Source organism: Ahaetulla prasina, chromosome 12 (genome assembly GCF_028640845.1).
Source record: "Ahaetulla prasina isolate Xishuangbanna chromosome 12, ASM2864084v1, whole genome shotgun sequence".
Taxonomy (NCBI): Eukaryota; Metazoa; Chordata; class Lepidosauria; order Squamata; family Colubridae; genus Ahaetulla; species Ahaetulla prasina.
The window spans coordinates 15,118,211-15,130,803 of NC_080550.1; the positions used below are offsets into that span (position 1 = coordinate 15,118,211).

General features: G+C 40.0%; 1 long non-coding RNA gene across 1 annotated transcript in view; it reads left to right on the top strand.

Moving 5' to 3' along the window:
• Window positions 1–1,128: 1,128 nt before the first annotated feature.
• Window positions 1,129–12,593, top strand: part of LOC131184383 (uncharacterized) — a 50,847-nt gene continuing 39,382 nt past the window's right edge. The window contains exon 1 of the long non-coding RNA XR_009151959.1: window positions 1,129–1,228. This is a non-coding gene — a long non-coding RNA (uncharacterized LOC131184383). The remainder of the gene's footprint in view (window positions 1,229–12,593) is intronic.

A 12,593-nucleotide genomic window follows, 5' to 3' on the forward strand; every position in this document is an offset into this window, starting at 1 on the left:
GGATTCTGCTGGTTCGGACCAATTCGGGTGTACCGGTAGCTCCGAGGATCAGCTGAGAGCGAACCGGTTCGCTGCAACGATCAGCTGGGCCTGATCATCACAGCGCCACTGCACTATACCTACCTTTAATTAATTAATTAATTAATTAATTAATTAATTAAAAAATAATTGCTACCAACCTGCCTTCCATTGAGGACACGACTCAAGAAGAGGGCCGTGAAAATATTTACAGATCCCTCACATCCAGGACATGAACTGTTTCAACTCCTACCCTCAAAACGACACTATAGAGCACTGCACACCAGAACAACTAGACACAAGAACAGTTTTTTCCCAAAGGCCATCACTCTGCTAAACAAATAATTCCCTCAACACTGTCGAACTATTTACTAAATCTGCACTACTGTTGATCTTCTCATCATTCCCATCACCCATCTCTTTCCACTTATGACTGTATGACTATAACTTTGTTGCTGGCAATCCTTACGATTTATATTGATATATTGACCATCAATTGTGTTGTAAATGTTGTACCTTGATGAACGTATCTTTTCTTTCATGTACACTGAGAGCATATGCACCAAGACAAATTCCTTGTGTGTCCAATCACACTTGGCCAATAAAAAAAAAATTCTATTCTATTCTATTTATCTCCTTTGTTTGAAGCCCAGCTGATGGGTACGGCAGTGTGGATTGCTGTACCTCAGCTGTTTTATTCACCAGAGCTGCAAAGTGCTGTTTTCAAATGTACTGAGCGTGCACGGATCTCCCACTTGGTGCACGTGTGCAAAGTGTACGTGAAGCGAACCGGTTGTTACACTGGTTGAATCCCACCACTGGAATGAATGTCTGTACACACACACACACACTTCAAGAACTAACAGTTAAAAAGCAACCCAACAAGAAAAAAAATATCAAGAGGTATTCTGTCCCAGGCAAATAAGAAGGTTTTAATGTGTAACAACATGCTTAACCTGATTACTGGATTAATCCTTTTTTTTCTCACTCTCTTTAGGTTCACAAAATATGCTAAACCCCCAGCTTACAAAGTGTCTGGGTTTGTGCAACCTATGAATACATAAGCCTCTTGTTAACACGGAGTCAGCTTAGCATTTCCTAGGAATGAAGGTTTTTCTTCCCCACACCTCCCAAATTGTAACCCGAGATGTCGAATCAAGTCAGCCAACATAAACAAGAGATCAGAAGGAGCTCCACCAGTGACCGAAAAGTAAGACTGCATGGATGGTTGAAAAAAAAACTTTAGGAGAGAACTGTAGGCCTTTATTTATTTATTTATTTTAATGGACACTCAACAAATGCTTTGATGAGCATCCAACCCAAATTAAACCACAATCATGCGAAAAAGCTGATTGGGATCAAGATCACCTCATTTGTTTTATTTATTTTCAACGGTGTCAATAAGATAAGGTCTTCCGTTGCTCTGGAGTCTTAGTTGTGCCGCTGTCTAGGCCAGGACATCTGTCTCCCAGCTTCTTTCCTAGTCATACTAAGAGCATCTGCTGCCTTGTCCTGCCCAGCCAGTCCTTCTCCACCCTAAAAGCTTTTCCCCACACACAGACAGGAAAGCTGTCAGATTTATCAGGATGCAGGGGAACTTTTCCACATGGCGAGTAGCCTATATTTGGAAGCTCTCGGCGGACTGTTTGTGGGACCTCTGGAAAGAAATATTTAAACAAGAATCAGGTGGCCCTTCTGCCTCGTGTTGGAAAACAGATGATGATAATAATAATAATAATAATAATAATAATAATAATAATAATAATAATAATAATAATAATAATAATAATAATAATAATAATAATAATATTTTAATTTGTATACCGCCCTTCTCCCTAAGGACTCAGGGCGGTGCACAGCCAGAATAAAAATACAAAGAGAAACAATACATATAATATTAAGAACACCCCTTAAAAAACTTATTCAATTGGCCCAAAATTTAAAATACAATAACACCCTATAAAAATTTACAAAAATTTAAAACCCATAAAAGTAAATTAAAATTTTTAAAATCAAGCCAGTCCAGCTAGACGGAATAAATAGGTTTTAAGTTTGCGGCGAAAGGTCCGAAGGTCGGATAGTTGACGAAGTCCAGGGGCAAGTTCGTTCCACAGGGTAGGAGCCCCCACAGAGAAGGCCCTCCCCCTGCGGGCTGCCAGTCGACATTGCTTGGCTGACGGCACCCTAAGGAGTCCCTCTCTGTGAGAGCGCACCGGTCGTTGGGAGATAGAGGACGGCAGTAGACAGTCCCGTAAATATCCTGGTCCTAAGCCACGGAGCGCTTTGAAGGTGGTCACCAAAATCAATCTTTTCACATCTTTGGAACATTGGATTCCAATGGCTTTCACAGAGCGACTTTTATGAGAAATCTCCCCCCCTTAGTTGGAAGCCATCAATTTTGGTCTCCTTTTGGCCTTCTAACAAAATTCCCAAGAGCAAAATCATACTAATTTCAATATATAGCAGGAAAACCTCCCCCTTACTCTTCCCACCGCCTTCTTTTTGCTGATTGCTGCTGCCTTCCCCCCCCCCCCAGTAGAAACAGCTGGCCTGTAAAATGGTTTCTTCAGCTAAAACAATGTCTGACTCACTTTTAATTTTTTTTTTAATTTGCATTTATATCCCGCCCTTCTCCGAAGACTCAGGGCGGCTTACACTATGTCAAGCAATAGTCTTCATCCATTTGTATATTATATACAAAGTCAACTTTTATTGCCCCCAACAATCTGGGTCCTCATTTTACCTACCTTATAAAGGATGGAAGGCTGAGTCAATTTCAGCCGGAAGCTGCTGTTTCATCATTCAGCCATGTTACCAATGTAAATTTGCCCCTGAGTTTAAGGAAACTAAATCAGCACATTCCTGTCAATGACTTCTTCAGTTTCAATAACAATAACACAAGAGCTACAACAGATTTAAACTCAATGTCAACTGCTCCAGTTTAGATTGCAGAAAACACGATTTCTGTAACAGAATTATATATGCTTGGAATGCGTTACCTGACTCTGTGGTCTCTTCTCATAACCCCAAAAGCTTTACTCAAAATCTATCCACGGTTGACCTCACCACATTCCTAAGGGGACTCTAAGGGGCGTGCATAAGAGCACAAACGTGCCTACCGTTCCTGTCCTATTGTTTCTTCCCTTATATATATATATATATGTTTATATTACCTTGTTTCTCCTCATATATATGTTTATATATTATATAATCCTTTATGTAATGCTTGTATATATTGTTACGACAAATAAATAAATAAAATAAATAAAACGAGGGAAGGAAGGAATTAATTAAATAATTGTTTTTTTCAGGAAGTAGAAAATACTATTCTTAATAATCCCATAGGTTCTTGGTCTCTTGGGCATCTGAAATTCTATTTTTTTTAAAAAAAAATTCACAATGTCCATCCTAAATGGGATTCGTTGCAGAACAATGTTTAGTCATACTGAAAGGGTGGAACAATTTGGCAGCAAGAACTGCTTGCTAAACTGCAGTCAAATTAGGACATAATCTCATCTGCAGGGACACCGTCCTTTCTTCTTTTTATTTATTTATTTATTTATTTATTTAATCACACTTTTATACCGCCCTATCTCCCGAGGGACTCAGGGCGATTTACAGCCTGTTAAAAAACATAAATACATAACTATAAATACAGCAATAAGAACATTAATTAAAAAACTTATTTGATAAGGCCGAATTAAAATTTACAATTAAAACAATAAAACCCCATTAAAACTACATTTGATAAAAGCTAACCCAGTCCTGCGCAGATAAATAGATGTGTCTTAAGCTCGCGGCGAAAGGTTCTAAGGTCGGGAAGTTGACAGAGCCCCAGGGGAAGTTCATTCCAGAGGGTGGGGGCCCCCACAGAGAAGGCCCTTCCCCTGGGTGTCGCCAGTCGGCGACACGGGTCGGTGAGTGCACGGGTCGGTGGGAGGCAGTCGGTGGCAGCAGACGGTCCCGTAAATAGCCCGGCCCTAAGCCATTTTAAACCTAATTGTTCGGACTCTTTCATGCTTTTGCATTTTGACCTCAGAGAAATGCAAATTGATATTCAGCAAACAGTACTTAAGAGGACCAAATATATATATATATATATATATATATATATATATATATATATATATATATATATATATATATATATATATATATATATATATATATATATATATATATATTATCCTAAGCAACAAGAGATTTTGTAAAAAAATCTATTCTGTAATCCTCTTTTTAATTTACTGCTTTTAATTTCTGATTAATGCTTCTTATTCATGCTCTACTAATTGCATGATGATGTTTATCACCAAAGGAAGTAGGTAGTCAATGTGGACATTGTCGTGCTACAAACTCCATCTCTCTGGAGCATGCACGCAATAAGTTGCACATAGAAAAGGATTTGCATGGTGAAGGGCTATCACTGCTTCCATCGTTGTGACTGAGCTGTTCTCCATATGCACTTCTCTATAGATCCACCTACAAGGTACGCGGTGGCTTAGTGGCTAAGACGCTGAGCTTGTCGATCAAAAGGTCGGCAGCTCAGCGGTTCGAATCCCTAGCACTGCCTAATGGGGTGAGCTCCCGTTACTTGTCCCAGCTTCTGCCAACCTAGCAGTTCAAAAGCACGTAAAAAATGCAAGTAGAAAAATAGGGACCACCTTTGGTGGGAAGGTAACAGCGTTCCATGCGTCTTTGGCATTTAGTCATGCTGGCAACATGACCACGGGGATGTCTTTGGACAGCACTGGCTCTTCGACTTTGAAATGGAGATGAGCAGTGTGCCCTTTTGACTAGCACATATGTGCGAGGAGAATCTTTACCTTTATCTTTATAGATCCACCTGCTTTTCTGTAAACCTGAGCTTTATATCCATTAGAACCAATTGTGGCTGCAGCTTAGCAGAATTAAAGATGACTGTTGTAAGGGGGTGCTGGAGAAAGGGGAACTCCATCATTGATCGGATCTAGGACAATTCACTGTGGCCAAGTCATTGCAGCCAACTTGCCTCAGCCAACTCACCGGGGGACAACTCAGTGCAGGAAAATTGCAGTGGGCCTTCTCTTGCTTTTAACTTCTCAAGTTAAAAGTCTTCGAGGCTGGGGTGAACCAGAGCAAGGAATCGCAGTGGCACAATGGACAAGACATGTGCCAAGCCGTGAAACAAGTGCCGCGTAATCCCTGAGTGGAACCAGACCTCGATTCTCCTATAGGGAGTTGTCCTGTGGCAAGTTGGCTTCAGTGAGTGGTCTGATCCATCACTGATCTGCAACATTCTGGATTATTTTAGAAGGCCAAAGTTTTAAAGTTTCAATCCCAGGCATCACTTGGTAAGGCCAATGTTTAAAACAACAACAGCTGCCTAGGCTCTGAAGAACCTACCACTGAAAAATAATTTGAAGACATCTTATTTCCGTTATGGTTGTTAGTTGCGAAGTTGTGTCCAACCAATCACCACACCATGGACAATGTTCCTCCAGGCACTTCCTGTCCTCCACCATCCTCTGTAGTCCATTTAAGCTCACACCTACTGCTTCGGTGACTCCATCCAGCCACCTCGTTCTGTGCCGTCCCTTTCTTCTTTTGCCCTCAATCATTCCCAGCATTAGGCTCTTCTCCAGTGAGTCCTTCCTTCTCATTAGGTAGCCAAAGTCTTTGAGTTTCCTCTTCAGGATCTGGCCTTCTAAAGAGCAGTCAGGGTTGATCTCCTCTAGGACTGACCGGTTGGATCACCTTGCAGTCCAAGGGACTCGCAGGAGTTTTCTCCAGCGCCATATTTTTCATTTTATTTTTCTTTGACCTACAATGGGATGTGCATGCATATATGTAGATGCCACTGTCCTTGTAAATCCATCAATATGTACTTACTAAAAGCATGTTTTCTTTTCCACCCTTTCTTGGCTACAAAACTCTGAGCAACCACTAGATGGAAGCAAAGAGTTATAGTTTCTTCTGTTTCTCTGCTGCTATCCCAGAGTTCTCAATCCAGATGTTTCCAGCCCAAATATAGGATAGTCTGCTTTGACTTTTTTTTCCTTTCCCCTTTTGTCCAAATAGGAAAGAAATTAATATTTAAATATTTTAACGCTAGAAATGGTGATATGCCAGCTACCAGTAGGTAGCTTCACAGTAGCTAACTCAATCCAACCGGGTGAGTTCGAGATCTACGTTCATAATGGGGATGATGAATAAAATATACCTTTTTTTAAAGGAGCCTTTAAAATATTTAATAGCAAAGTGAGACGCTGGGATAATTTTAACAAAGCTGCTTGTACTAATATTCTGTGGTTTCAAACAAAAACAAAGCGTAATTATGAAGCTATTCTTTTATGAAAAACAAAGCAATGGAAGATTCCCCAAGTTCTTGCTATCCCTAAAAGCTACATCTTAGAATAAGTTCTTTGAATTGGTTCGTGTTCAAGGGATCCTTTCATTTAGTAGCTTCGTGATTGTTCCATGATCCTCTGATGTCAGTCAATCCATCAAAATAATTTTGAGCAGAAGACATTACGCTACGGATTAATTTAACAGTCTCTGCTGTTTCATCACTCCTATCAAGGAAAAGAGAAACCATGCAAGGCTCCTTCACCATTTTAACCATCTCAACTACTTTTTTTCTCCAGGGGCTGCATTTTCTTGTTGGGACCACAAAGGTTCAGAGAGAAGAAGATAGAGAAAGGAATTGGGTAGGGTGTCAGAGCGAAAAGCAAGTAATGATACCTTTTCTCTCACAAATGAAGGCAAATGTCCCAGGATAATTTTTACATTGCCACGATGTAAAAAAGGATGTGGAGACTCTAGAAAGAGTGCAGAGAAGAGCAACAAAGATGATTAGGGGACTGGAGGCTAAAACATATGAAGAATGTTTGCAAGAAATGGGTATGTAAAGGGCGTGCATAAGAGTACCAGCGTGCCTACCGTTCCTGTTCTAATGTTCCCTTTGGTTGTATTCAATTTGTGTGGTTATTTCATGCTTATACTAATATATATTGTTGTGTTTGACAAAATAAATAAATAAAATAATAAAATAATAAATAAAAATAAAAATAAATGTCTAGTTTAATGAAAAGAAGGACTAGAGGAGACATGATAGCAGTCTTCCAATATCTCAGGGGCTGCCACAAAGAGGAAGGAGTCAAGCTATTCTCCAAAGCACCTGAAGGCAGAACAAGAAGCAATGGGTGGAAACTAATCAAGGGGAGAAGCCACTTAGAACTAAGGATAAATTTCCTGACAGAACAATTAATCAGTGGAACAACTTGTCTCCAGAAGTTGCGAATGCTCCAACACTGGAAGTTTTTATGAAGATGTTGGATAACCGTTTGTCAGTAAAGGCAAAAAAAAAAAATGTTTTTAAAAGAAAAGAAAAGCCTCTGACAATCAGGCAACTCAGCTGGGATCGCCAGAGCCTTTTAAAAGCATTTTTCAGCCGAAGAGGTTGTAGATAAAATGCTTTTAAAAGTAAGAAAAAAAGTTTACCACACCCACCCAGTCACATTAGCCACCATCACCAAGCCACGCCCACAGAACCAGTAGTAATGAATTTTATATTTCACCAGTGGTTCTAGTACTTGAGGGGCTGTCATAGAGCAGATGGGGCCAACCTATTCCTCAAAGCACCTGAGGGCAGTAAAAGAAGTAATGGATAGAACATCATTAAAGAGAGGTCCAATCTAGAACTAAGGAGAAATTTTCAGAAAATAAGAACAATTAATCAATAGAATGGCTTGCCTCCAGAAGTTGTGTGTATTCTTTTTCTCTTTTAGCTTCTTTGTATAAGCTTTAATTTTCAGTCATAGCTTACCTATGGCCCAGGTTTGGCTGTGCTTTGTTCAAAAATGCTGCATTTTTTTTTTTAGCTTCTTTTCATTCAGAAAAGGTTGAGTCACTGTCCGCTTGTAACCGGACGTTCATAAAAATGCAAGAACCAAGCCAAGATAGATGACCCGACTTATTTTATGAACAGTGTGATTTCAAATGACGCCCTGGCTGGAGGAATAACAAAAAGGAATCTGTCCTTTTAATCACAGTGACTAATAGGGGAAGTCTGGGGACTTTAATTGTTGTATAGGAAAATTCAGTGCAAAGTAGCTTACTTGAATACATTTATCCGTATGATAAGATACTAGATTGTAGAATCAAGGGAGCGCTGTTTTCTTCAAGCCACATCATGTTTTTTTCTGGATAATATGGGTTAGAACGGGGAGCTGGATTCTGTATCTTTTATTCTCCTGCAGCAAGATTGTTCTGGAGTTCCCAGTTCCTGATAACAAGAAACTATCAAATATCAATCAGACAGTTAGATATCCTCAGCTATAATGGAGTTGGCATTCACCTCAAATCCCTTTTTTTGCAGTTTTCAATATCCCATCGACCCTGAATACTGAAAACTGATGGCACAATTTTCATTTCAAAGTTTAAAATACATACAAAGAAAACGTAACCCAATACCATTATTGTTAATATTGTTGTGGGTGGTAGTTGCACAGTCATCCAGAGGTTTAAACTGGATTGGTCACTTCCATCCTCCTATCAAGTCCTTCCTAAGGATCTATAATAAACAGATGTTGCTTTGATGCTGTTAAAAGTATCATCACAGAGTGAAAGCTGTTCTGAATAAAGCTACATTTTGCAATGATGGTGATGTTGTTAATGCCATTGGTGTTCAAGTGATGGTCCAGATGTTTTGGGATTGTATTTCCCATATGTGGAGATGTAATTCCCTTGAGATCATCTCAACTTCTAGTGATTACATAAGGTAAAAGGTAAAGATTCCCCTCGCACATATGTGCTAGACGTTCGTGACTCTAGGGCATAGTGCTCATCTCCGTTTCAAAGCCGAAGAGCCAGTGCTGTCCGAAGACATCTCGGTTGTCATGTAGCCAGCATGCCTAAATGCCAAAGGCGCACAGAACACTGTTATCTTCCCACCAAAGGTGGTCCCTATTTTTCTACTTGCATTTTTTACGTGCTTTCGAACTGTTAGGTTGGCAGAAGCTGGGACAAGTAACGGTAGCTCACCCCATTACGTGGCACTAGGGATTCGAACCGCTGAACTGCTGACCTTTCGATTGACAAGCTCAACATTTTAGCCACTGAGCCACTGTGTCCCTTAGTGACTACATGGACATATCTATATAGGAATTTGTGGAAACAGTGCAGATCAATTGTATTTCCTTCTTCCAGGGGAAGCTTTATTTATTTTACCCAGGTTAGCCTACAATTAGCCTACAATAAGGGCCTCTGGTGGCTCAGCAGACTAAGTCTGTCTGTTATTAACACAGCTGCTTGCAATTACTGCAAGTTCAAGTCCCACCAGGCCCAAGGTTGACTCAGCCTTCCATCCTTTATAAGGTAGGTAAAATGAGGACCCAGATTGTTGGGGGCAATAAAGTTGACTTTGTATATAATATACAAATGGATGAAGACTATTGCTTAACACAGTGTAAGCCGCCCTGAGTCTTCGGAGAAGAGCAGGATATAAATTCAAATAAAAAAATAAATAAATTGGAAATTCTTGTTCTTCTCTCATGTCGGGATTAATAAGGATTGACTCTACTTAGCTTTTTTGAGGTTAGTTAAGGCCAGTGCTGCTACTTATCGTGACTGTTATATTTTACTCATAGTGATATTTAACAACTCAAGATTGTTGTCGTTGTTTTTCTTATATAATGGTGAAATTTGGGGTCTATCCCCAGAGACTCTTCTGTGCTTTATTCAGCCTTAGCTCATTGAAAATCCCCGGTAAAGCCACGCTGTAGGCAAAATTCAGGCAACAATGCTTCTCAGTGTTTGGATGTATTTTTCTCCTTTCTCTCTCTCTCTCTCTGATTCTAGAAACAGACAGGAAAGTCACACAGAGATATGTGATTATGGTAAATTGTCAGCCAAGCAATGCTTTCCCAGCGAGTATTATTTCTCTGAAAATAATACCGTGTTGATGACAGAGCAAAAGGCATCTGTGGGAAATAAACAGAACCTCTCTGCTTGTAATGGAAGACAGCGAGGGTGCTCTGAATAGCAGGAACACGGAGAATTTAAAGAACAGCCCTTCTTGGATCCAAGTTACTCAGTAGCCCAGAACCTCACATGCCCGCTATCAACTCAGCTGCAGGCAAGAGAGAACTTTCTGTAATTACAGCTTTATTTTAAATCAATGGAACTGCCGGGCATTGCTTTCCAAAAATCTGAAGAGATACTAATAGCCGTAGAAGGGCATCCACAGCTATTCCTAAATGGCCTTCCGTCCATTCTTTAACTACAAGGGTTGGTATTAGCTGCCTCCCAGAGAAAAGGCTGATAATGGATACGAGGATGGGTCAACCCAAGCATTAAGAGATCACAACATCGTGTCTTTCAAGGAAAAAAATAATATTTTCTGACCTGGTTGTGGATACAGTTCATAAAGAACTGAGAAGGAATGTAATTTAAGCCCATCCAAATTCACTTGGTATGCATGATATTAATTATTTTGAACTTCAGGAAAAAGGGAAGATTCAGCCAAGTTGATTGTATAACGTTTTAGATCTGAGCATGTCGTTTCTGCTAATTTCTGGAGGTGTGGAAATTAGTGGATAATTCAATTTCTGCAAAAGGGAGCACATCATTTGAGGGGAGGATTTCTTCATGCAGAGGTGAATATTTCATTAGAAGTCATGGTTACAACATAAGGCCTTTCCTTACCATGTGGAACACCTCTCTCTGCCCATCGAGGACTTCCATTGTAAAGGTTCTGTTCATTGCAGTGGACAACCATTTAGACATGAGCCAGTAGTGTGCAGCAGCTGCCAAAAAAGCCAACACAGTTCTGGGTTGCATAAACAGAGGGAGAGAATCAAGATCACGCGAAGTGTTAATACCACTTTATAATGCCTTGGTAAGGCCACACTTGGAATACTGCATCCAGTTTTGGTTGCTATTATGTAAAAAAGATGTTGAGATTTTAGAAAGAGTGCGGAGAACAACAACAAGATGATTAGAGGACTGGAGGTTTAAACACATAAAGAACAGGAATGGGGTGAGGTCAACAGTAGCCAGCCTTAGGTTCAACGCCTCAATTCTACAACCCTTCAATTCTATAACTTTTGTTGACTTTATTCTAAAGTTAGAGTATTCCTCTAGGGCTAGGTGACCAAGGCTCTAGGGCAGTGGTGGGATTCAAGTAATTTAATAACCGGTTTTCTGCCCTAATGATTTCTTCCAATGACCAGTTTGCCAAACTGCTCAAAAGTTAACAACCGGTTCTCCCGAAGTGGTGCGAACTGGCTGAATCCCACCACTGCTCTAGGGTATCTAACCATTCTTGTTTAGACAGCATGGAATTAAAGTTCAGGTACCACCCGTTCTCGGGGGTGGGGGGTGGGGAGGGGGGAGGGGGAAGGGGGAACAATTCCAGGATGCTTTGATTCAGAGAACCCTGTGATTCTTTCATTATAATAAACTGATTAACCGATTGATTGCAATAATGTGAAAACCAGCTCCCTACCGCTGATTGCAAGATTCTTGTTTATAATTCATCACAAAACAGCCTTCATAGATGTCAAGGACAGAGACACATGTCAACCCTTTCCATCTCCTTTCTACCACAACTTAAGTACGTCTGCCTCTCTGAGGTACAATGTCCCATTTTTAAAAGCAGACTCATTAATTCTGCAGGAATCTTTCACTTTGGCATGATTAGGTTCTCCTTTTTAATCCACCCCCCCCCCAAAAAAAGGAAAAGACTTCATGCTACAGAGAAATAAAAATTTAGGGGCAAACAAAGGAGTTGAGCGCTGATACAGACAAAGATCCTGAGTTTGCTTAGTATTTTTTTTATTTGTCAATCATATATAAGATAGCAGGTAAAAAATATAAACATAATTTGGATACATGACAAGAGTAAGTAAAAAAGGAATATTAGGACAGGGACGGTAGGCACGCAGGTGCATTTATGCACACCCCTTACAGACCTCTTAGGAATGGGGTGAGGTCGACAGTAGACAGTTTAAGCTTAAAGTTTTGGGGGTTTGGGGAAGAAACTAAAGAGTCAGGTAGTGCATTCCAGGCATTGACCACTCTGTTACTGAAGTCATATTTTCTGCAATCAAGTGTGGAACGGTTTACCTTGAATTTATATCTATTATTTGATTGTGTATTGTTTTTTTTTATTCAAAAAGTTTTTATTAGTCAAAAAAGGTTTATACAAATACATATCAGGTATGGTAAATTTTCATTTTTCTTATCTAAAATAAGAATTTTACTCAAATTTTTTAACACATACAACAGCCATAAGGCAAGCAGGTGACACGAAGTAGCTAAGTTTGCAAATTTTAAATACGTAATAAAGAAGAGTCAAGAATAAACAGAATATCGTACAAAAGAGAATAAGGAAAACCAACACAATCCCAAATATCTTTATCACTTCCTAGTTTTGGATCTCAGAACTCTGGGTTCAGCCTGACCCAACTCCAGGGCCGCAACAGCGGCAGCCGCTTCAGCCCCATGATCTATAACCTCCCCTTCTTCAATTCCTGGGTCATCTGATTCCAGGAAGGCTTTGTGTTCCTCCACATAGGCCGTAGCCTCCGCAATTG